The following is a 24166-nucleotide window of genomic DNA, read 5'->3' as shown; positions in this document are numbered from 1 at the left end:
GGACCTGGTACTGAGGTGATGATAGGCAAGCAGGGTCGGGGGTGGGGCTAGAACTCTACCAGGGAGCCTCTGAAGGGTTTGAAGGGGGGAGATGTAATCAAATTTGTGCTTTGGGAAGGCTGCCTTGGCTGTGTGTGTGTGTGTGTGTGTGTGTGTGTGTAGCAGGGAAGAGGGGGAGGGTGTCACCAACTGGGAGGGTCATTAGAAGACCATTCACAGGCTCGGAGGCCACCAGTGGGAGAGGGGCGTTGGGACTGCTTGGGGACCGCAGGGGCAGTGTGGATGCCGGATTTCCTTATGGGGAGGGCTTGTTAGCAGGGTCGCTCTAGCGACACCTTGTGGCTGGAAGTAAACAGATGGAGGCCGCCAGGTGGACTTAACTCTTCTCTCCTTCCCTGCCTTGTGTGATGATCTTAGCTCTGCCAACATATGGAAAAGAAGAGCTAAGTTCCAGAGTAGCCCAGGACTTTGCTGAGCTCGTTCAAGTGAGATTTGATAGGATTTAGTCTTGTGTTGAGATCTGTAGGTTAACTTAGCTAGAAACGTCCCGTCTTTTGGATTTCCATAGGGGTATTAATTCTTGATAAAGATTGCTTTCTTGGTGAGAGGAAATTTAATACAACTGATGTCTTTCTCAAAAAAAATCTTATCTTTTAAGAAATTTAATATTCAAAATAATAGGAATATTTTAAAATGATAAACTAAGGATTTCGTGTAGTTTCTTTGGTTTCTGAGTTGATGTGTAGGTAGACCCTTTGCATTACATAATAGCACATCTTTGTCAGTATTTAAAGAGCTGTTAGTGAGCGCCCTAGACCCCACTTTTGAAAGCATCATTAAAGCTTGCTCTGAAATAGTGAAGTCATATAGGTCTTTTTTGCAGAAGCCAGATATTTGGTTTATAATCTGCAGCATAGCTCCCTTTATAAAATAATAATAGGTTCAAAATTAAGAAAGTGGAAAATAATTGATTTTTTTAAAAACTGAAACATAAACTTTCTTGTGCTAATGTTGCAACTGGAAATTTCGAAAAGAAAAATCCCACTGTAATATCATCTACGTGAAATACATATATGTCTGTCACGTTTGAATAGTAACTGCACAGTGGTTTTTGAAGTCAGGATCATTCCAGCTCAGATACTGGCAGTGATGGTTGCTGGTTTTCAATGGAAGAACCTAAATTTGCTTTCTTAGCTTTATTCTTTTCTTTTTCTTTTCTTTTCTTTCCTTTCCTTTCCTTTCCTTTCCTTTCCTTTCCTTTCCTTTCCTTTTCTCTCTCTCTTTTTTTTTTTTTGGTAGTGTGAGGGTTGAGTAGTGCTGTGCCAGCATGATTTGGGGGCAATTTGGGGGCAGATGTCGTGCAGCAGCAGTGAGATATTTCCATGCCTTTTACTTTCCGGACATCACCAGGGAACATGTGTGGTTTGTGCCTGCAGGATGCGATGTTGCAGGACTCCCTGGTCCATCAATGTTATGTCTTGGAGCTGCTCCGGTCAGTGAATGATTTTCTGTGGCTTGGAGCTAATGTGGTCTGATGCAGATGATCAGATGTGTAACTAAAGTACTGTTACTTGAAATAAGAGAAAAGCTAGCAAAAATGTCTTTAAAATACAGGATGAGGGAGGAGAATTGGCTGAGCTGCTTGCAGTGGGGAATATTCTCAGGTGACTCCCTCACTGTGTCTCCTGTCACTCTCCCCCACAGCCCTGCACGGCAGTCCTACTGAAGCAACCATGCACTTTCTCAGAAACGCGCTGAATTTCCTTGTGCCTCTGATTGTTCGCTTTTTTTTTTTTTTGAAAGCACATCTTGCCCTTTGCTTAAATGCCGGCCTTGCTAGCCACCACTTACACTCATTCTTCTGGACCTCGTCCATATATAGCTGCTGAATGGATGAACAAAATGTAGTATCTCCATTTAGCGGAACATTATTCAGACATAAGAGTGAATAAAAAAGAAAAAATAAATAAAGGGGAATATGAAAAATCCATCTGCTCTGGGAAGTCCACCCTGACTGCTCAACCCGGCCTTTTCCCTTTGAAACCCCATCCCTTATACCCCTCTCTACTATTTTTGATAGTATTTACCACCTTCTAATAAAGTTTAACATTTTCAAAAGAAAAGAGACATGCTGATACCACTTCAACATGGGAAAGCCTTGATAACAGCACGTTAATTGAAAGGAACCAGACACAAACGGCCGCATATTGTTGATTTCAGTGATCTGAAATGCCCAGAATAGGCTCATGCAGTGGCAGAGAGCAGATGATGGTTGCAAGGGGCTGGGTGGAGGAGGGTTGTGGAGTGACTGCTAGTGACAGGTGTGTTCTATTGGGGTGATGAAGTGTTCTGGAAATAGATGGTGGTGAGGGCTGCACAACCGTGAGTGTGCAGAAGACTACTGAGCACTGTCTCTGGGAGTGCCTATTGTTGGGGCGGCTTTATTTTGTTCTCATCCTGTAATGTGAAGTGTCATCTTGTGCTGAGATCATTCAACTCCTGTGAGTGGTAAGGCTAAGAGACTTTGCAGAGTCATGTTTCTTTTTTCCCCCTTGCTGAGTGTAGACAAAAAGGGTTTAAGCCTGAGAAAGTGCTCCATATGCAGAAATGTCTTTCAGTTTTGCCTGGTGTAAAAATCTTGAGAGCTTTTTAATCGTTTAGGACAGTCTGTAGGGGGAAACAGCCCGTGAAGCCTGGGTGAGACCTGGAAGAGCCGCTCTTCCCTCCCAGACACGGGTGGGGATTTCACCCCGGTTCAGGCAGTGAAGGGCCAAGACCCGTGAGTGAAGTTGACAGTCGTGAATATTTATGTGTATCCGCTGCTTCATCTTGGATATTAATTTCTAGCTGAGTCATTTTGTGGCGGCAGACTCTTCCTACATCAGGAATTTATAGTATCTGCTCTTTGAGGTGAAGACCTGACAGACTTGATTATTTAACAGTCTATCTTGTATTGATATCTCAAATTCCTTTGTCAATCACAAAACAGCAGAAATACAGACGTCCTTTAATGCCGATGCGACCTGGAGCAGGTTTAGTTTCTGTGCCTCAGTGGCCTTATCTGCGGGTGGGGAAGTTTATAACAGTGCTTCCCTCAGAGGGGCTGGTGAGAGGAGACTGAGAAGCACAAATGGAAGACTTACACGAGATGCTCATGAATGACAAAATTTAGTGCTGTCAGCCTGGTGAGGCCTCAGGGACAGAGATGTCAGAACAGAGCAGCCCTAGCTGGAGTTCGATCCGCATAGGCAGGTTTTATGATCACTATCACCACTGTGGGTTATCAGGTAGTTTTAAGACTTGGTAATATGAATTCATGAATAATGTTAAAGAAGACTAGGCAACTCAGATCCGGTTTACATAGTTCTCAAGATTTCCTGTGAGAAATGGATATTTTTTCCCCATCTTAAATCTGAGTGGATTCTCTAAAAAAATTCCGTAGTCCTCCATCTTTTTCCTTTAATTCTCCTTTTTTTTTTAAAAAAAAAGGTTTTAAATGGAGTTACTGGGGACTGAACTGAGGGCCTCACGCGTGCTGAGCACATACTATCTCAACTGAGGTATACTCTCCCCCATAATTTTTTTAAACTTTACTTTCTTAGTATGCAGAGGTTAGAGGCCTCTAATTCTTTTTTTGGAGACTTGTCTATAAACCTGTAAATCTAAAATTAATGGACAAAATTTGGTTTATTAAAAAAATCATTAGAACTTTCTTCAATCCATTCAAAAGGAAATGCTTATTGAGTTAAAATGTTTCTCCTTTATGGTGATTTCTAATTTTTGGTCTAGCTTAACTTATTAAAAGTAATCCTCATCATCATCATGATCAAGCTTGCTGTGAGTGGACACCTACCAAAGGCTAAACTGTTTTTCTCATGTTTTACTTCAAAGCAGGTATTTGACGATAGGTATAAATGTCTCCTTTTTGCAGCTGAGGGATTGAGAGGTGGGCAGCTTGTCCCAAATCAAACGCAGCTGGCGGTGCCTAGCTCGGTGCTGGAACCCAGGCTGCACAGGATGCATTCTCAATTTCTCCTCTGATCAGCCTCCCGTTGAGTGGTTTCCAGAACACCTGTGAGTCCATAAATGACCGATTTTGGTGATCTCAGCCTGATGAGGCCTTCAGAGGAGAGACACCATTGAGAATGTGAGACAGAGTGGCATAAATTAAAATTGTACATTTTCACAAATGTTGTATTCTCAGGTAATGACTTAAATAGTTTATGTTTTCTTTATTTTAGTGCTATGTAAGCACTAAAAACAGAACATTAAAAATGATTATACTGCAAAATAGGAGTGGGCTTTGAAAGTCCAATCATTGCTAATGATGTTGCTTGTTTTTCTCTAGTGGTGCTTTTTGACAGAATAATTTACAGTGACTGAATTTATTTTATGTATGTAGTCTTAGTATGGAGGAAAAGTTTGTCAGTGAATATTGAAAGTAAAATCTTTACTCTTTTCTTTCCTGATGATAAATATGTACGTTGTTTCCATGGCTTAAGTATATTTCCTCATTTGTGAAATTTGAGTGATGCCGTTTACCGTGTCTGACTGTGAGAAGTAGATGCCTTGTATACAAAGCATCCAAGAGCTGCTTAGTAAAAATGTGCTGTCACAATGACAGATAGTTTAGAAGGATCAACTGTGAATACTAAAGAGGGTGGCTTGTTTCTGATGCATATTCAATATGGATATATATGAATATGGCTTAAAGTAACAAGGAATCAGGGTTTTGTGTGTGTGTGTGTGCGTGCAGTATGAAGTTTTAATGAAATCTGTATCATTCTATTGAGACAGGGACTAGTTAAATTGACTTAAGCAGACGACCTTGAAGATTATTTACACAGAATGTGTATTGTTACAACTCAGTGTACATGCTGCCGTGTAACTGTACACTCAGACATTTAAATTCGTAGGAATCTGACCAGAAGCATTAAGTTTAGAAAAATCCACATTGATCATTTTCAGGGAATAAGCTTCTCTCTTTTGTGATTAAAGAAAATTTTGATTTATTTTTCTGCACTCTTAATAGGTTTTAAAATATCAAAACATTGATTTGACATGTCAGCTTTTTTAATAGAAAAAAGCTCATGCTGTTTTAATATGTAAATAAGTGTTTTTGTATTTCAATACACTTCTATGACTTCCTGGCTCTTTGAGAAGTATTTTGCAAGATACTTAGATTACCTACTGTTGGAAAAAATACAGACATGACATTTATGAATATAGGGCTAGTACAGGTCTGTTGGTTTTTGCTACAGTGCAAGACATGAGGACTAGGAGAGCTTTGCTGCTGATGGCCAGGAGGACAGATCCCAGATCTCAGTCTCCCCTCCTGTAAAATGAAGTGTCTGGACTGGATTCGTTCCTCTTCAAAGATGAGTTTCCATGAGCCTGTGTTTTTTGTATATATTCAGGAGTATTAGCAATATCTGATTAAGTACTGAATACCCCTCCCTTTCCTGAAGCGAAGTGCAGTATGTGCTACATAAGCATTTAGTTATCTGATTCTTGTTTCTGATCCACAGACAATTTTTGTGTTGCATCTTTCCAGGCAACCTGGAAGGGCTTTTAAGTCATAGGTGGCGCTGTTGCACTTTCTTACAGTCTTAACTTTCCTGTTTGTAAAGGAAGTCTTAAACAACGTTATTTTTTTTTATTCCTTTGCTTAGTGCTTCAGGGTAGCAAATTGTCCATTATGTCTGACTACCTGGAAATATTATTCTGCTTATGTCTTAGTTTTATTCTGTGATCTCGCTGTGAACATTTCAGACTTCCTGTGCAAACAGTGGCAACATCGGACTTTTCTTTTTTTTTTTTACATTTTTTATTGATTCATAATCATTTTACAGTGTTGTGTCAAATTCCAGTGTTCAGCACAATTTTTCAGTCATTCATGGACATATACACACTCATTGTCACATTTTTTTCTCTGTGATTTATCATAACATTTTGTGTATATTTCCCTGTGCTATACAGTGTAATCTTGTTTATCTATTATACAACTTTGAAATACCAGTCTATCCCTTCCTACCCTCTACCCCCTCCCCGGTAACCACAAGTCTGTATTCTCTGTCCATGAGTCTATTTCTGTCCTGTATTTATGCTTTGTTTTTGTTTGTTTGTTTGTTTTGGTTTTTTAGATTCCACACAATAGCGATCTCATATGGTATTTTTCTTTCTCTTTCTGGCTTACTTCACTTAGAATGACATTCTCAAAGAGCATCTATGTTGCTGCAAATGGTGTTATGTTGTTGGTTTTTATGGCTGAGTAATATTCCATTGTATAAAAATACCATATCTTCTTTATCCAGTCACCTGTTGATGGACATTTAGGCTGTTTCCATGTTTTGGCTATTGTAAATAGTGCTGCTATGAACATTGGAGTGCAGGTGTCATCCTGAAGTAGATTTCCTTCTGGATACAAGCCCAGGAGTGGGATTCCTCGGCCATATGGTAAGTCTATTCCTTGTCTTTTGAGGAATCTCCACACTGTTTTCCATAGTGGCTGCACCAAACTGCATTCCCACCAGCAGTGCAGGAGGGTTCCCCTTTCTCCACAGCCTCTCCAGCATTTGTCATTTGTGGATATTTGAATGACGGCCATTCTGCCTGGTGTGAGGTGATACCTCATTGTAGTTTTGATTTGCATTTCTCGATAATTAGTGACATTGAGCACTTTTTCATGTGCTTTTTGATCATTTGTATGTCTTCCTTGGAGAATTGCTTGTTTAGGTCTTCTGCCCATTTTTGGATTGGGTTGTTTATTTTTTTCTTATTGAGATGTATGAGCTGCTTATATATTCTGGAGATCAAGCCTTTGTCGGTTACATTTGCAAAAATTTTCTCCCATTCCATAGGTTTTCTTCTTCCTTTACTTCTGGTTTCCTTTGCTCTGCAGAAGCTTGTAAGTTTCATTAGGTCCCATTTGTTTATTCTTGCTTTTATTTCTTCTAGGAGAAAATTTTTGAAATGTATGTCAGATAATGTTTTGCCTATGTATTCCTCCAGGAGGTTCATTGTATCTTTTCTTATGTTAAAGTCTTTAATCCATTTTGAGTTGATTTTTGTATATGGTGTAAGGGAGTGTTCTAGCTTCATTGTTTTACATGCTGCTGTCCAGTTTTCCCAACACCATTTGCTGAAGAGACTGTCTTTATTCCATTGTATATTCTTGCCTCCTTTGTCGAGATGTGTTGACCAAAAGTTTGTGGGTTCATTTCTGGGCTCTCTATTCTGTTCCATTGATCTATATGTCTGTTTTGGTACCAATACCATGCTGTCTTGATGACTGTAGCTCTATAGTATTGTCTGAAGTCTGGGAGAGTTATTCCTTCAGCCTCTTTCTTTCTCTTCAGTAATTCTTTGGCAATTCTAGGTCTTTGATGGTTCCATATAAATTTTATTATGATTTGTTCTAGTTCTGTGAAATATGTCCTGGGTAATTGGATAGGGATTGCATTAAATCTGTAGATTGCCTTGGGCCATGTGACCATTTTAACAATATTGATTCTTCCAATCCAGGAGCATGGAATATCTTTCCATTTTTTAAAGTCTTCTTTAATTTCCTTCATCAATGGTTTATAGTTTTCTGTGTATAATTCTTTCACCTCCTTGGTTAGATTTATCCCCAGATATTTTATTACTTTGGGTGCTATTTTAAAGGGGAGTGTTTCTTTACTTTCTTTTTCAGTTGATTTATCGTTAGTGTAAAGAAATGCAACTGATTTTTGAACGTTAAATGTGTAACCTGCTACCTTGCTGAATTCTTCAATCAGCTCTAGAAACTTTTGTGTGGACCTTTTAGGGTTTTCTATATATAGTAACATGTCATCAGCATATAATGACACTTTTAACTCTTCTTTTCCAATTTGGATCCCTTTTATTTCTTTCTCTTGCCTGACTGCTGTGGCTAGGACTTCCAGGACTATTTTGAATAGGAGTGGTGATAGTGGGCATCCTTGTCTTGTCCAGATTTTAGTGGGAAGCTTTTGAGATTTTCACCGTTGAGTACTATGCTGGCTGTAGGTTTGTCATATATAGCTTTTATTATGTTGAGATATGTTCCCTCTATACCCACTTTGGCGAGAGTTTTTATCATAAATGGATGTTGAATTTTATAAAATGCTTTTTCTGCATCGATTGAGATGATCATGTGGTTTTTGTCCTTTCTCTTGTTGATGTGATGTATTACATTGATTGATTTGCGTATGTTGAACCAGCCTTGTGTCCCTGCGATGAACCTCACTTGGTCATGACGTATAATCTTTTTTATGTGTTGTTGAATTCTATTTGCTAAAATTTTGGTGAGGATTTTGGCGTTTATGTTCGTCAGTGATATTGGCCTATAATTCTCTTTTTTTTTTTGTAGTGTCTTTGCCTGGTTTTGGTATCAGGGTGATGGTGGCTTCATAGAATGAGTTTGGGAGAATTCCCTCCTTTTCAATCATCTGGAAGAGTTTGAGAAGGGCTGGTGTGAGTTCTTCTTTTATGTTTGGTAGAATTCCCTGATGAAGCCATCCGGTCCTGGAGTTTTATTTGTTGGGAGGTTTTTAATTGCTATTTCTATTTCCTTTCTAGTGATCGGATTGTTCAAGTGTTCAGTTTCTTCTTGATTCAGTTTTGGTGGACAGTATGTTTCCAGAAATTTGTCCATCTCCTCTAGGTTATCCAGTTTGGTTCCATATTCTTTTTCATAATATTTTCATATGATATTCTATATTTCTATTTTGTTTGTTGTAATTTCTCCATTTTCCTTTCTTATTTTGCTAATTTGTGCTCTCTCTTTTTTCTTCTTTGTGAGTTTGGCCAGAGGTTTGTGGACTTTATTTACTTTCCCAAAAAAACAGCTTTTGATTCTGTTGATTTTTCCTATGGTCTTGTTAATCTCTATTGTATTTAATTCCTCTCTGATCTTTATTATTTCCTTCCTTCTGCTGCTTTTTGGGGCTTTTCTTTCTTTTTCTAATTCATTCAGGTGTTGGGTTAACTTGTTTATTTGAGATTGTTCTTTTTTGAGGAAGGCCTGTATTGCTATAATCTTCCCTCTTAGCACTGCCTTTGCTGTCCCATAGGTTTTGAGTGGTTGTGCTTTCATTATCATTTTTCTCAAGGTATTTTTTAATTTCAGCTTTGATTTCCTCATTGATCCATTGTTTTTTCAATAACATATTGTTTAATGTCCATGCTTTTCTTTTTTAATCTTTTGTTTCTCTGTTGTTGATTTCCAGTTTCATGGCATTGTGGTCAGTAAAGATGCTTGAGATAATTTCTATCTTCTTAATATTGTTGAGGTTTCTTTTGTGCCCAAGTACATGATTGATCCTGGAAAATGTTCCATGTGCACTTGAAAAGAATGTATATTCTATTTTTGGGGGGTGTAAAGCTCTGAAAATATCCACCAAATCTAGTTTTTCTATTGTAGTATTTAATTTCTCTGTTGCCTTGTGTATTTTCTGTCTGGAAGATCTGTCTAGTGATGTTAATGCAGTGTTAAAATCTCCAACTATGATTGTATCCCCATCAATATCCCCCTTTATCTCTGTTAGTAATTCTTGTATGTACTTAGGTGTTCCTATATTGGGTGCATATATATTAACGAGTGTAATGTCTTCATCTTGTATCACTCCTTTAATCATTATAAAATGTGCCTCTTTATCTTTATTTATGGCCTTTGTTTTAAAGTCTATTTTGTCTGAAATCAGTACTGCAACACCTGCTTTTTTGGCTTTTCCATTTGCATGGAATATCCTTTTCCATCCTTTCACTCTCAATCTATATGTGTCCTCCCTAAAGTGGGTCTCTTGTATGCAGCATATTGAAGGTTCTTGCTTTATTATCCACTCTGCCACTCTATGTCTTTTGACTGGAGCATTTAGTCCATTAACATTTACAGTAATTAATGATAGATGTGTGTTTATTGCCATTTTGAACTTATCTTTGCAGTTGAATTGATATATCCTCTTTGTTCCTTTCTTCTTCCTTTTGTGGTTTGGTAATTTTCCTTTGTATTATCATGGATTTTATTTAATTTTTGTGACTCCCTTGTAAATTTTTGACTTGTGGTTACCCTTTTTTGTAAATCTATTAACCTTTACCCGTTTTTATTAAACTGATAATAACATGATCTCAAACCCATCCTTCTGTTAAAAAAATTTAAAAAAGAAAGAAAAAAAGATTCTATATTTCCCTGCCTCCCTCTCCCACTCTCAGTGATTTGTATGTCTTCTTTTATAATTTCGCGTTTTCTTTATTTGTAATTCATGGGTTATCACCTTTCCAGCTGTACGTTTCTCATTTCTGTAGCATCCTGCTGCTTTTCAATTTAGAATAGCCATTTCAATATTTCTTTTAGCATGGGTTTAGTGTTGCTAAACTCCTGCAGCTTTTTTTTTTTTGTCTGTGAAACTCTTTATTTCTCCTTCTATCCTAAAGGGTAGCCTTGCTGGATAAAGTATCATAGGCTGCATCTTTTTTTCATTCAGGGCTTTGAATATATCTTGCCACTCCCTTCTGGCCTGTAGTGTTTGTGTAGAGAAATCAGCTGAGAGCCTTATGGGGGTTCCCTTGTAATTCACTCTTTGCTTTGCTCTTGCTGCCTTTATAATCATTTCTTTATCCTTGACTCTGGCCATCTTGGTTATGATATGTCTTGGTGTGGGTCTATTTGGGTTCTTCCTGTTTGGGACCCTCTGAGCTTCCTGTACTTGTATATCTGATTCCTTCTTTAAGTTTGGGAAGTTTTCAGTCATGATTTCTTCAAAAACCTTTTCAATCCCCTTTGATCCTTCTTCCCCTTCTGGGACCCCTATTATGCGAAGATTGGGATGCTTTATATTATCCCATAGGTCCCTTATGCTATTATCATTATTTTTTATTTGCTTATCTTGTAGTTCTTCTGAATGGGTGCTTTCTGTTGCCCTGTCTTCTAGATCACTAATTCGTTCCTCTGCATTAACTAGTCGGCTTTGCACAGCTGTTAGATCATTCCTCATCTCTGTCAATGAGTTTTCCCATTTTGCTTGGCTCTTCTTTATAGCTTCAATTTCATTTTTGACATATTTTATTTCTCTAAGCACTATCTCTTTTAATTCCTTCAGCAATTTGACCACTCCTTTTTTGAAATCTTGATCTAGTTGGCTATTGAAGTCTATTTCATTGAGCTTTCTTTCAGGGGATTCCTCTTGTTCTTTTAATTGGGAAAGGTTTCTCTGCTTCTTCATCTTGCTTATACCTCTCTGGCATTGTGGTTTATGGAGTATCAGTTCTCTATTTTGGATCTTAAGAATTTTATCTATCTAATGCCTATTTAGGAATACAACTTAGAAAAAAAAGAAAAAAAAAGAAAAAAGAAAATAAAGAGAAAAAAGAGAAAAAAATAAGAGAGAGAGAGAAATATGTTTAAAAGAAGGGAGAAAGAGGGTTTGAAAACATTGTATAATGAATAATAGAAGAGCGGGTTGAAGTAGAGTATTAATCGGGTGGAGACGTCCTTTTAAAACCTTTAAAAAATAAAAAAGGGGGGTGGGGAGATGAATATATGTGTTTGAAGCCTGTGTCTAATCAATAACAGGACATCAAAATCCAAGAGAAATAGAAATGAATTAAGAAGTAAAAATTAAGAGAGTAATTGAAAATAGAACAGGTAAAAACAGATTAAAAACAAAACAAAACAAAAACAAAAACCAAAAACCGAAAAACAAAAATCAAAACAAAACAAACCGAAAAAAAGGGTTGTTGTCGTTGTTCTCCTGGAGTCTGTGTGCTTTTAATGTGAAGTCCTTCTGTCTTCGTCCTGTTTTGGAAGCTCAGCTTGTTTTCATAGGCCCTCCGTTGGCGCCCTCTTCTGTGCTGCTCCCAGCACTTGTCGGCAAGCAGATCGCGCCTCCTCCTAACACGGCGTCAGATGCAGCTCTCTTTTGCTGCGGGCGGGCGGGTCACTGCCCCTCCGGATGCCGCAGTCAGATGTTGCAGACTGGACAGGCATGATGGCGGGTCGTGCCCCCTCCCAGCACCTCGGTCAGGGGTTGTGTTCCTGCCCGACAGGCGGGGGGGCCGCTCTCCCCCTGCCTGCGCCGCCGGTAGCTCCGCTGCTCTGTGCGGCTGCGTGCTCTCCACCGGTGCTCCGCCCTGGCCGGCGCTCCGAACATCGGACTTCTCTTGCAGTATTAGAAACCAGTGAGCCGGGATTTTATAAAAGAGCTACAAGAGCACCTTAAAGCTGAAAAGTGTACTGAGTTCTCTAAGTATTATCCCCACCGCTGTATGTCAATGGGTGGTAGGAGATTTGGTACATATACGAAGGGGTGTAGTGTTTTGACTTGGGTTTGCGTGCACGCGCTGCCACTGAGCTAAGTGATCCTGAGTCAGTTCGTTCGGAGTTTTTCCCTCGTCTGTGAAATGGGGACACTCATTTCTGCTTTGTAGAATTGTGAGAATAAGAAATTATGTAAAGTGTTTAGCACAGTGTATATGTCAAGAGGGCTCATAAACTTAACTGCTGTTTGGTGTGAAGCCATCATTTGATAGTCTTTGGCAATTACTGAGAAACAGGAAAATAAGGAAAGCTGGTTTTATGATGAAAGATATTTGAGGAAGTTCCATAGTTCCTAAACACATAATTTAGCATCAGCAGAGTCAGGACCGTTATACAGTCGCCCTGAACCAATGTTAAGCCACAGAATTTTTTGTTACTTCATATATGTTGGGGCTTAAGGGGACCCAATACTTATACACATGTTGTGTCCAGCAGCCAACTGAGAGATGACAAAGAAGAACAGGCAGGCGATAAATGTCTCCTTTATTACTGATGAAGCCACGTTCTCCATGAAATTCAGGGCTGTGGGAGAGTGAGTGTCATGACACTATGTCCCAGAATTAGAGACTCACGCAGTCCCAGGTAACTCTGGGCCACAGCGAGCATTCCCTTGAGAGGATCTGGCCCATAATGCACAGGAGTGTCTTGCCATGGAGCTGAGCATCCCAGCTGCTTCCTAATGGTGGCCAACACTGGAGGGAAAGGAAAGGTTTCATATGCCCTGCTTGTCTCCCCGGACTCACACCTCAATCTTTTAGTGTGAGGAGGGATAGCCGTGGGCCAGTGGTCAGGGGTGTGAAGGGAGAAGCAGTCTCCCATGGACCAGAGGAGTGGGGAGGAGGGATCCCCTCCCTCAGTTTAAACAGGTGGTGGCTTGAAAGAGAAGGGTGCTCCTCAAGAGTTTATAAGAGGGGAAATAAGGATTTCCTTTGGGACTCAGACTAGCCATGAAACACAGAAGATGATTAGATGGGAGACTTGTAAATCACTTTCTTATTAAATTGACATTTGTTGGGCACCAAAAATATGCTACATTCTTTTCTGAGAGTTTTACAGAAATGAATCCTTCAATCTTCACAACAAGTGAGTAAGAAAGATTAGATTGTTATCCCAGGTTTACAGTGTGGAAATTGAGGCACACAGAGGGTAAGTAATTTGGCCAACGTAACAGAGCTAGTAAGTGGCAGAGCTGGGGTTTAAACCCTGGCTATCTGGTTTCCAGGCTCCCAGGGATGAGCTTTGGGAGTTTAGAGGTATCTGCATCCCGGATCTCTGTACCTCTGCATCAGTTAGACCAGAAAGGACAGGGAAAGGGGAGTTATACAGGAGCTCACAGTCGTGTCTCAGCCACTGCCCATGGAGTGTGCCCCGTGATTGGCGTTAATTGTTTTCCAGGCAGTAGATCTGTTCTTATAACAGAAATTTAGTCCATTGAGTTAATCTAGAAACTCTTCCTGCTCTGCTTCTGTCCAAGCTTGCCATGTGACTGCCTGCCCGAGATTGGGCCATGGAGGAGAATCTGTACTCATGGTTGAACTCTGATATTTCAATCTCTTTTGTAGTTTCACATCTCCTGTTACATTAATAAATTAAATTTCTGGTTTTCTTGCATCAGTGTGTCATAAGTTTGGTTAATGTGAAACCAGTCCATGGGAGCCCAGGGGTGCTGACGGTATAATTTCTGAGCATGTGGCATTTCTACCCGTGCAGATGTGGCTGGACGATGTCCACCTTCCTCACTGATTTCTCCCAGCAGCAGGGTCCTCTCCCACCCCCGGATGTGAGGATGGGATCTCTCTGAGTAGGTCAGTCAGAGGCCGAGTCCACCAATCAGATGAAGTACCTGGAAGTGGGTTTAATAGAAGAAAAGGGCTTCCAGGTAGTCCGATGGGCTGTTCGAGTCCGTTTGGTGAAAAGCTGTCCACTGTCTGTGGTTGAGCTGCTTCTTTGCTGTTTAAAACTCTGTATTACATGAAGGGATTTTAAAAAGCAGAAAGGTGTGATTTCAGGTGGTACATCCGCACCGGTGACTAGTGCTGGATGACCGCCTTTGTGAGGAATAGACTGAGTCTTACAAACTTCATAAAACAGCCTTAAAAGCTCTGCATATGGGGTGCACTTCGTATGGGGTCCAGTTCATGACTGGTCGCGCTGAGAGGGCACGTAACTGATGATGGCAGAAAGGACACGGAGGCATCAAAAAGGTCTCAGTCATGTTCCGTGTTTAGAGGATGGAGCACAGTGTAATATATTTGAGCTGGTTTTTCACTGAACACTTTAGAGTATTTTCTAGGACTCCCCAATCCCCCAAGGTTCCATGCAGCTGGGTGTCCCCTCAGTGCAGCTCTGTCAGCGCTTTCCCTGGGCTGATGCGGTGTCACGGGGAGCAGGACGGTCAGCATCCCCGGCTCCTCCGAGCTCCGTCTCCTCATCCGCAGAGCCTGGTTTCTCATCCGTGTCTACTTAGTAGGGTTGCTGAGAATCACACGTGATGCTTGTCAGGTGTGATTTGTGGTTGTCTCTGTGATTGGCGTATAGTCAATATTTGATAGAAACACTTGTTTTTTATTATAATTGTGGCTCCTAGATTGCAGTGGTTTTTAGTCTGCATTTATTTTTTTATATAAATTTATTCTTATTTTTAAATAAACACTTGTATTTATTTATTTTCATGAAGGTACTGGGGATTGAAGCCAGGAACATTTGCATGTTCAACAGGTGCTCTACAACGGAGTAATACCCACCCTCCTTGTCTGCACTTTAAAATAAATATTTCAATACACAAAATATTTCTTAAACACCTTCATGGGTCCTATTTTCTGCATAGACAATTGAATACTTATGCCATCTCAATACGAATAAATGTCGTAGGGACATACCTTTCTAAATCTGTTAACGTGTTTTAGAACGATCATAGCTAGTGAAAAACACGAGTCTTGGATCCACTACTTCTTAGGGTCTGCTTTGCCATCATGGGGAATTACATTCCACAGAGAAGGCTAATTGGATCTCATTGATATTTGGATGATTTTGCAATGTTCAAGGCTTTCAAAAGCTGACCGTTTTGTATTTTAAACTAACTACAAAGTTATCTTCTAGAAGTTGTAAGTCCTTAGCTTGTGAAGTGCCCAGTAATTCAGTTTGTATATGTCTGTGTCTCTGTGAACGTGTATGTGTGTGATTTCAGGAATGTAGAAATAAGTTCCATATAGCCTTCTGAAACCTTTCTCCTCCAGTTCAACGTGTAGGTATATGTTTACACAAATAAATTGATACTCTTTTGTGATTTGGCATATTGGTGGGAATAAGAGGTTCTCATAATTATTTCAGAAGGGTTGGGGACCATGAGCTTAGAAAATGAGAGGAGATAGAGGCAGGGAGGTTCTTTAAACCTTGTGCAAGATGAGAAACAATAGCTTTTCTTTTTTCTTCTAAAGCAAACTGGCACTGAATTGTAAAATAGTAATACTCAGAATTGCTTTTCTGATCAGAGACAAGTTCCTCAGATTTTTCAAGGCAACATGAATGATGAAATGTGTTTTAGCAGTTATCTTTAAAAGTAGCTTTATTTTTCAAGTAAAAGGCTATAGCCTGTTCTTTTTTCCAGCTGTACAAGAATTTCTCATTGATCCAGGTACGTGATCAATGTGTTTAGTTTCTTTGGGTTTTTTTTTTTTTAAGTGCTTGATTCATTCTGGTGTGAATGAATGTTTAAAATTTCTGGATTTTGATCTTTAAAACTTGCTGATTTATCAAAACTGCTAAAAATCTGATGTTTGTTCCTTGTTTGGTGGGGCAACCTATTGATTTATGTTGTCTGTTATAGAGGGAAATTCTTCCTCTAGCCTGTAGATAATTAAGTGAATGGTTTGCAGTGTGCCTTAAAAATTATTTGAATGCATTGAGCATGTTTGTCCAGTGAATTTTGGGTTGAGTCATAATAATGACTTTGCTTTGATTCTGTGGCTTTTGTCCTCTCCACAAGAATTTGAATTCTCTGTTGAATTTTGTATTCGTGTTCTTAACAGGGGAAGGAATTTTGCATATTTTACAGAGGTGGGTTTTCCTATCCCCTCTGAATTCCTTCTGTAATTGATACAGCGAAAATCTGTTATTGCAGTGCTTAATTATTTCATAAAAACTTTTTTGGCTTAATCAGAAACAATGACAAAGAATGATAAGAAAAAATATGAAAACCTTCCTTCCTTTGAAGAATAGAAATGAGGTGTTCAGGCTCACGCGTGCTTTGTACCTGACACACTTACTCTCATGTCATTGTGTATCATGATTCGGAGATGGAGTTGCTTCAGGTTTATAGATTTTTGTTGTAACATTTGTGTTGAATTCATTCTCTAGGCATGATGATTCCTGTTGCCTTTGTGGAAAGTGTAGATGAAGGGAAACAAATGCTTTGTTTTGTTTTCAGGAGGCCTGAGATGCTGATGAGAAAAGAGAAGAGGGTGGGCTGAGGAAAATAGTGACAGACCCTCACCTCCAGGCTGAAATTGATGAACAAAGAAATCAATTAAGTGTATCGGTATTTGACTAATAGAAGTCAGACAGCCCAGACTGTCTAGTTATGCCCAAAGGAAAGTACTGAATTCACCTGCAGAATTAGGTGCTTTTCCATGTAGAAGCAGCTTAGAGCAATCAGAAAAATCAGTCTTATGATGAGATATAAAAAGAATACAATATCTTTTATTTCTGAAAGTTTTCTACGGAAAGTTGTGTAGAGCTAAAATTAATTTTCAAGCACCAGGAGTTAATAGTTTAGGTGGTTCTGTGGGATCGTTATTCAGGGATGTGTCTAGACGCTGCTGGAGTGGCCGAAGCTGGCAGGAAAAGACCCAGAGCCAGGATTTGTCATCCAAGGATGTCCTCCATAATGGTTCCATGTGGGAGCCCATGATTGGGTTAACAAATTGTAACACATCCCAGCCGACTGTCAACTTTAAGAAGAAAAAATGTGCTTAGTAACTGCTTTAAAGCAAGCACCTGTGCATCCTCACTTCTGTCTCCTTGCCATAAAAAGGAGAGACAATGCCTTGCTTACATATTTGAGGGTATAGATAGCACTCTGCTTATTGCACAGCAATGACCCAGGCCCTCAGCTATAAACGCCAGGCCTGCGTGGTGTTAGATAGTCTATTATCCCCAAAACAGGGACCAGGCTGGTCTGGTGGTCTGCTTTGTAATGAACATGTCTAAAAAATGTATCTTGTTCCCCTCACCCCATGACTTCCCTAAAGGTAAACTAAGCCTTAGTACTCATGGTGGAGTCTACAATCTCTGTCTCATCCCTTCTTTCCCCAAGTTCCTGCCTACTATCTCACAACTGTTAATGACTTTTTCCTTTGATTATACACAATAAATATGGGAGCATTTGAGAGACTCGTGGAGTTGGCTCCCTAATCCCTCTCGCTTTCTTTCCTTTTTCCGCAGTCTTGAGTAATTCATTCCTTGTCGGTAAGACTTCCGCCAGCCAGAACCCACAGTTCCAGGTGAGAAGGATGCAGGCTTTATCCCTCCTACCCGAGGGAGAGAGAGTAGATAATTGAGATATGCTCCCCTGTGGTCCCTTCCTGCCCCAGGGCCACTCCAGTTCACCTGCAGCCTTCTGGCCTCTGCTCACAGGGCCTCTGTCCCAGGATTGACTGCAGCCTTTTATTCCCTTGTCAACATTCCCTGTGCCTTTCAGAGGTTGGTCTCTTCTCTGCAATTCAACCCTGGCAGATGTGATGGTGGTCAGCGTGCTTGTGGGCAGTTACTTGGGGACTCCCAGGAGCCATGCTGATTCTCCTGAGTCATTCGGGGTTACAGAACTGTCAAGCACTGCAGGAAGGCCATTCACGTGGGTTCAACACAGCATTACATCACTTTCATTTTATTTTTGAATTTTCAGTGGAGAAATTATTTGTAGCACACTATTCCAGATTTTAGGCCGCCTGCTTTCCTCACCACCATTTCCTTGTTGGCTCTGGTGCTTGTTTTAAGAACCAGGTTTCTTCTCTGGTCATTTGTAGCAGCTGGGTTTGCCGAATCATTGAATTGCATTTGAAGCAGAATGCTTCTTTGTGATGTCAAACTGATTTTCCTTGTCATGTCTGAATATTTCGTGTACACTCAGTAACAGTTTCAAGTGAAATGCTCTTGTCCAATTTCGGTTAACTAATATTTGCTGATCTCCTGCTTTCATGCTGAGGGCAGTTTCTTCTTCCTGTAATAAATGTTAGCAATTTGCATTTACTATGGAAGGTACTAGCCCAAGGTGCTTTTGTTCTTAATAGTTTTAATACAAATCACCCATTAAAATGTACAGCGGATTTTACTCTATGCCCAGAAATGTGCATCCCAGTCAATCTTAGAACATTTTCATCCCCCCAACAGGAAACCCAGTACGCATAAGCAGACATTATCAACTTCCCCATTCTCCCCAAGCCCCAGGGAGCCACTCTTCTGTCTCTGTGGATTTGCGTGTGCTGAACATTTCATGCAAATCGAGTCACTTCATGTAAGTGGAACCGTCTATTTTGACTGACTTCTTTCACACTGAGTAACGTTTTCAATATTTGTCCACGTTGTGGCCCTGGGTCAGTACTCTATGCTTCGCTATTGCTGAATAATATTCCACTGTATGGCTGGGCCCCTCTGTTTACCCATTCATCACGTGATAGACATTTGTGTTGTTTCTGTTTTTTGGCTCTGAAAAGTAATGGAGAAAAGTAATGGTGAAAATTTCTGTAGGAGTTTTTATGTGAACATTTGTTTTCAGTTGTCTTACTTCTGTGCCCAGGAAGCAGAATTGCTGGATCATTCAGAAACCAAATATTCAATTCTCTGAGGACATGCCAGGATGTTTTCCAAAGAGGCCACGCTGTGTTACGTTCTCATGAGCAAGGGCTGCGAGCTCCGCTTCCTCTGTGTCCTCATTAATGCTTGTTAATCTGTTTTTGATTATAATCTATTGTAGTGAGTGTGAAGCGGTTTCTCCTAGTTGTTTTGACTTGATTTCCTTTAGAGCTAATGTTATTCAACATCGTTTCATTGTGCTTATTGGCCATTTGTATATTTTCCTTGAAAAATATATTTTCAGATCTTTATTCATTTTTTAATTGAGTTGTCTTTTTATTGTTGAGCTGTGGAATTTTATTTTTGATACACAAATTCCTTATCAGACAAATGATTTGAAAAAATTTTCTCCTGAGTGTTGTTTTTTCACTTTCTGGATGGTGACTTTTGAAGCAAAGTTTTAAATTTTAATGAACTCCAATTTATGTCTGTTTTCATTTTTCCTTGTGCTTTTGGGGTAATATTAAATATCTGATGTATTTTATTTAAACTTGTATATTTAAAATAACTTAATTCTTAGACCGTTCTAGGAGATGGGTACTGTTGTTGTCCCCAGTCTATGCATCGGGGACTGAGATGCAGAGAATTTCACTGACATATCAGTGTCAAAGCTACCCAGTGCTGTGGGAATTCAGACCCTCATATTTTCCCCTAGCATCTGAGCTCTTCACCACCATGCTCCACTCTTTCCAGGAATCGTTAAAGAAAAAGTCTTTACTTTTTTGATTTCTTGTTAGATTTTTTTCTCATTGGGGACCTCATCTCCTCATTTTACTTTTGGATATCAGTGTAGATTTATTTTAGGTCTCATATATGGAGAAGCATTGCTATCAGTTAACTTCTTTATTACTCACTCTCCAGTGATGATTGCTACTAGTTGACCTAATCAAGTCATGTTTAAGTCTTTCCTGCTCATGACACTAACAGCAGAGTCATGACTTATAGAATGCTCAAAGAAGAAAGTACTTGACTGATTTTATTTTGCTACCCAATCAAATCAATCAAATAAAAACCCCAGTGTTGACACAGACTATAAGCCCTCCAGAATAGGGTCACTGTCTTCCTTGTGTTTCATTTGTTGGGTCACAGTGTCTGGATAGTGCCTTGCTGTCCAGCAGTTTTGTGAGGATACGGTGCTCGTGAATCATTTTAAGGACAGAATTTTGACAATAGACTGTTGTTTATTTCATGAGGGAAAAGGTAGTATAGAATTACTTCTCAGATCTGTTTTAAAATTAAGCTTTGAATTTTGAGAATAGTTCAAGAAACCATAAAAAGATTTTTTTCACTAATTTTAGATCTATCTTAGACACATTATGTTTACATAGCAGAGTAACTTATCAAGTAGATTTGACAAGAGGAGTGTAATATTGATTATTTGTTTTAATTGAAATATTCTACCTGGGATAAAGTAATCAGTGCCTATAAATGAAAAAATATGTTTGTATTTCTATGCAACATGGGAGCAGACTTCATATGTTTCTATATAATATGTATGACTGTGTGTTTTAATCTTTCTGTCAGTGTTTTAATAGTTTTTCAGCAATTTTGTAACTTTAGAATTCTTCTAAGAAAATCACCCCCGATTCTAGTGCAGTTTGTACTGTGTATCCTGTCTTATGCATGGGATTCCACTGTCCCCTCAGTGAGGAATTTCCTCTCCTATTGTGTTAGTAGCAGAGTTAAAGGAACTGTGATTTCTAGGCCTTTGCTCTCCATGTGTTTGCAGCTGGCTGTCAGTCACGATTTTCCCTTTCCTGAGTTTTCATTGTTATATTAGGATTTCTGAAAATAACTATTACTATGTTGCATTGGTCTCCCTAGAAACTTGACGTCTTAGTGCTTTTCAGTTTTCAATTTATGAAAAATGCAAATGCACTCTTGTTTTTAAGTTGTCCTTTTTCACTAGATATTTGTTTATCTCTTTATTGATAAAATAATGTTTTCCCAATGAATGAATCTGTGTGCATGTTTTAAAGGATAACTTATTTTTTATTTTTCTTATTGTAACAGTAATATTCATTGTAGAGAATTTAGTAAATAAGGATAAACACAGTAATAACTTCACAATGGCCTCTAATCTCACCTGGAGGTACAGTTGTAAGGTTTGAAATTGAGAATTACAAGTCCTCTCAAATTTTTCTTTTTCAAGTACGTTTTGTTTACTGAGATCCTCGAAATTCCAAATGAATTGTAGCAGCAGATAGTCAGTTTCTGTAGAGGAGCCCGCTGGGATTGTGATCGAGACCACGTTGAATATACGAATCGCTCTGGGGAGCACTGCCATTCCAAGAGCACTGTCTTTTGATAGAGGAAAGTGTGTGGAGTGTCTGTCCTTGTATTTAGGTCTTCTTAACTTTTTTTTCAACAATGCTTTGAGTTTACAGAGTACTATTTTACTTTTTTTATCTTTGCCTTTATACTGAGGACAAGTGTGCAAGTTACCGGGATCAGAAATGTATTTGAGCCCCGCAACTTGCTGCCACCATGGATGCTGCGCTCTTGCTTCGCCCGCTGTACAATCTTGCACAGAATACGACCTCAGTAACTCTCTCTTGAATGAATGATTATATGATTGTTGGATGATGCTTGAGAGTCATTGTGATGATTTTTTCCCCCAGCCTTTCCTCAGGTCTTTCCCTTCCTAAACTCCAGCCTGGGTTTCAGCCTGCCTGTGGCATTGATTTTCCCTGTTTGTGGACTCTTCCTTTCACTAGTTCACGATAATGTTACATGTGGGCTGTGGAAACTTGCTAGATGTCAAGAAAGAGCAAATCCATTGTATGCTAATATTTTTAGAGTGTGTTATTGTTTTATCGATTGAAATTAAATGAGGCTGCCCCCTGAGCCCTCCCATGAGCTCTTTTCGCCTTCCTACAGCTGATACTGCTCTAATTGCTGCATGTGCCCTTTCTCCAGCTTTGGTTTTGGAATTGAATAAGTCACCATCACTGGAGCCCTCTCTTTAAAAGATAAAGAGAACATTTGCTCCTTCTCCCTGTTTGGGGACTTCGATGAGATGAGATCCCAGATAAAGAATGGAGCCCCACCTCATTCTGACCTCCGCTCTTTCCGTTCATTTCTTCACGGGAAAAGAGTACTATTCAACAGTATAAAGATTAATTGTGAGCTAATGAGATAGACAAGACAACCGATCATTTATTAAATAACCTTTCATGATAGAAACAAATGTATTATACACACAAACAGCACACAAAGCACGGTAGTACCATGGTTACATTCGTGGGACCGAGTTCGATTCCTGCTCTGGAGTGACAAGTCCTGTGTGATGGAGAACTGGTAGGTTGGCTTAGCCTCTCCAGAACTGATTTTCTGTCCTGCAGAGACGGGGCTCGCTAGGCGTCCCCCCCCGTAGAGGTGCTGTGGGGTGTAAATGACGCGCGTGGGCAGCCCGAGCACAGCTGCTCGTTCCTCGTAAGTGCAGGGTAGCATAGCTTTTGCAGTGACGGCTTTATGACCGCCCCATGTAGACTGTCAGTGCTCCGAAGGGATGCCTTGTGGTTTGGAGATGGGATTCTCACTTCTGTAAATACCCAAGTATAGTGTTATTGGGCCCTGTAGATTTGAGTCTATTCTTTAGAAAGTACATATTGTAGATATATTTTTCAAGCATGCGTGCTTTTTTTCTTTTACTATTTAAAGTTCTACCCTCTCATCTCTTGGTGTTACTTTTCATGGAATCCAGGAAACAGTCCTAAGCTACCTGCCTCTTCACACTTTTCCGTGGTGGTTTCCTTCCCTGATTAGAAGAGGGTTTTGCATAGGAAATTTTATTTTTTCCCCTTTTCTTGGAGTCTCTCTCTCTGTCTGCCCATCTCTCACCTCTCAATCTGTCCATTTCTCAACCCACTGATTCTTCTGACATGTTCCAAAACGCATTTCAGGCAGCTTACAGAAGAACAGATACTAAATAAACAGGTGAGAAAATGGAGCCAAGTTCAGACAGTGAGGCTAGGAGGCGGGCCTGTGTGAGGGTTGCAGGCGTGAGACACACGCCTCTGCCCTGTGACTTATAAGATCGACAGCAGCAGTGTGCTTCAAGCTCCCAGCAGACACAGGGAAGCAGGGTTTGTGAGAGATGCTTACTGGCTGTGAAATAAATAAGTGGCTTAGGAGAAGCTCAGCCTTTCCAGCTACTAAGGCTCAGGAGAATATTTTGAGTGTCTTCCAAAATCAGAGTATGGCATCTTTTCTTTTTTCAGAGTTCTATGTATAGTTGGTTACATTCTATACCTGGAAATTTCTCCAAAACTGCTTCCCACGTGAGTCCCATGGCTCGGGAATTGGGTGGTTCTGCTCACTGACGGGGGTTGGCCAGAAACAGAAAATGAGAGCCTCAAAGGAGCCTGGGATTTGTCAGTTATGTTTTGTCAGTGCTGTAGGGTTCAAGAAATGCTTTCACCATTTCTCTCCATCTGAGGCAGCAGCGTGATGTCTTACCAGCATCAGGAGCTCAGGGCCACAAGATGGTGGGGGTTGACTGCACTTGCGTCAAGACAGCTGAGCTAGTCACTGCAGGTGTGGTTCTTTTACATACTGCATTTCATGTTCTTTACTAGAATGTTTCAACAGGGAGTTAATTAACTGAGTTAATTAACATTTAATAAATATGATGCTTTGTTGAAAAGACAGTTATAGGCAGAATATAAGCTGTGAAGTCTTTAAAAACGGTTTCATTACTGAAATTTCATTTGGGTAGATACACAGTTTATCTTATATATGCCTCTCTTTTAAAGTAACAAAGAAACAAGACAGAAAAGGCAGAGGATGATTTCTGTTCTTCCTCTCGGCTTGCAGGTGCCCTCACCCCCAGTAGCATCAATCCAGACTCCAGCACTGACACTGGCCGTGCTCAGAACTGCCTCAGGCCTGAAGACACTGCTGACAAATAGAAGGGGATCACGCCCTGTTACAGCAGGTGCTCTCAATTTGTGGGTCCTTATGTAACTGCATGGTGTTAATCAGGATCGTCCGTCCTAC

The 24166-nt window shown here is 39.9% G+C and overlaps 1 long non-coding RNA gene across 1 annotated transcript in view; it reads left to right on the top strand.

Annotated features, from left to right (window-relative positions):
* The window catches only part of LOC140694312 (uncharacterized), a 36002-nt gene extending 12337 nt beyond the window's left edge, over positions 1-23665 (top strand). The window contains exons 2-4 of the long non-coding RNA XR_012070042.1: positions 18015-18167; positions 18704-18827; positions 23611-23665. This is a non-coding gene — a long non-coding RNA (uncharacterized lncRNA). The remainder of the gene's footprint in view (positions 1-18014; positions 18168-18703; positions 18828-23610) is intronic.
* Positions 23666-24166: the final 501 nt, after the last annotated feature.

Source organism: Vicugna pacos, unplaced genomic scaffold (assembly GCF_048564905.1).
Source record: "Vicugna pacos unplaced genomic scaffold, VicPac4 scaffold_21, whole genome shotgun sequence".
In the NCBI taxonomy this organism is placed as follows: Eukaryota; Metazoa; Chordata; class Mammalia; order Artiodactyla; family Camelidae; genus Vicugna; species Vicugna pacos.
This window is presented reverse-complemented; position numbering and strand designations above follow the sequence as displayed.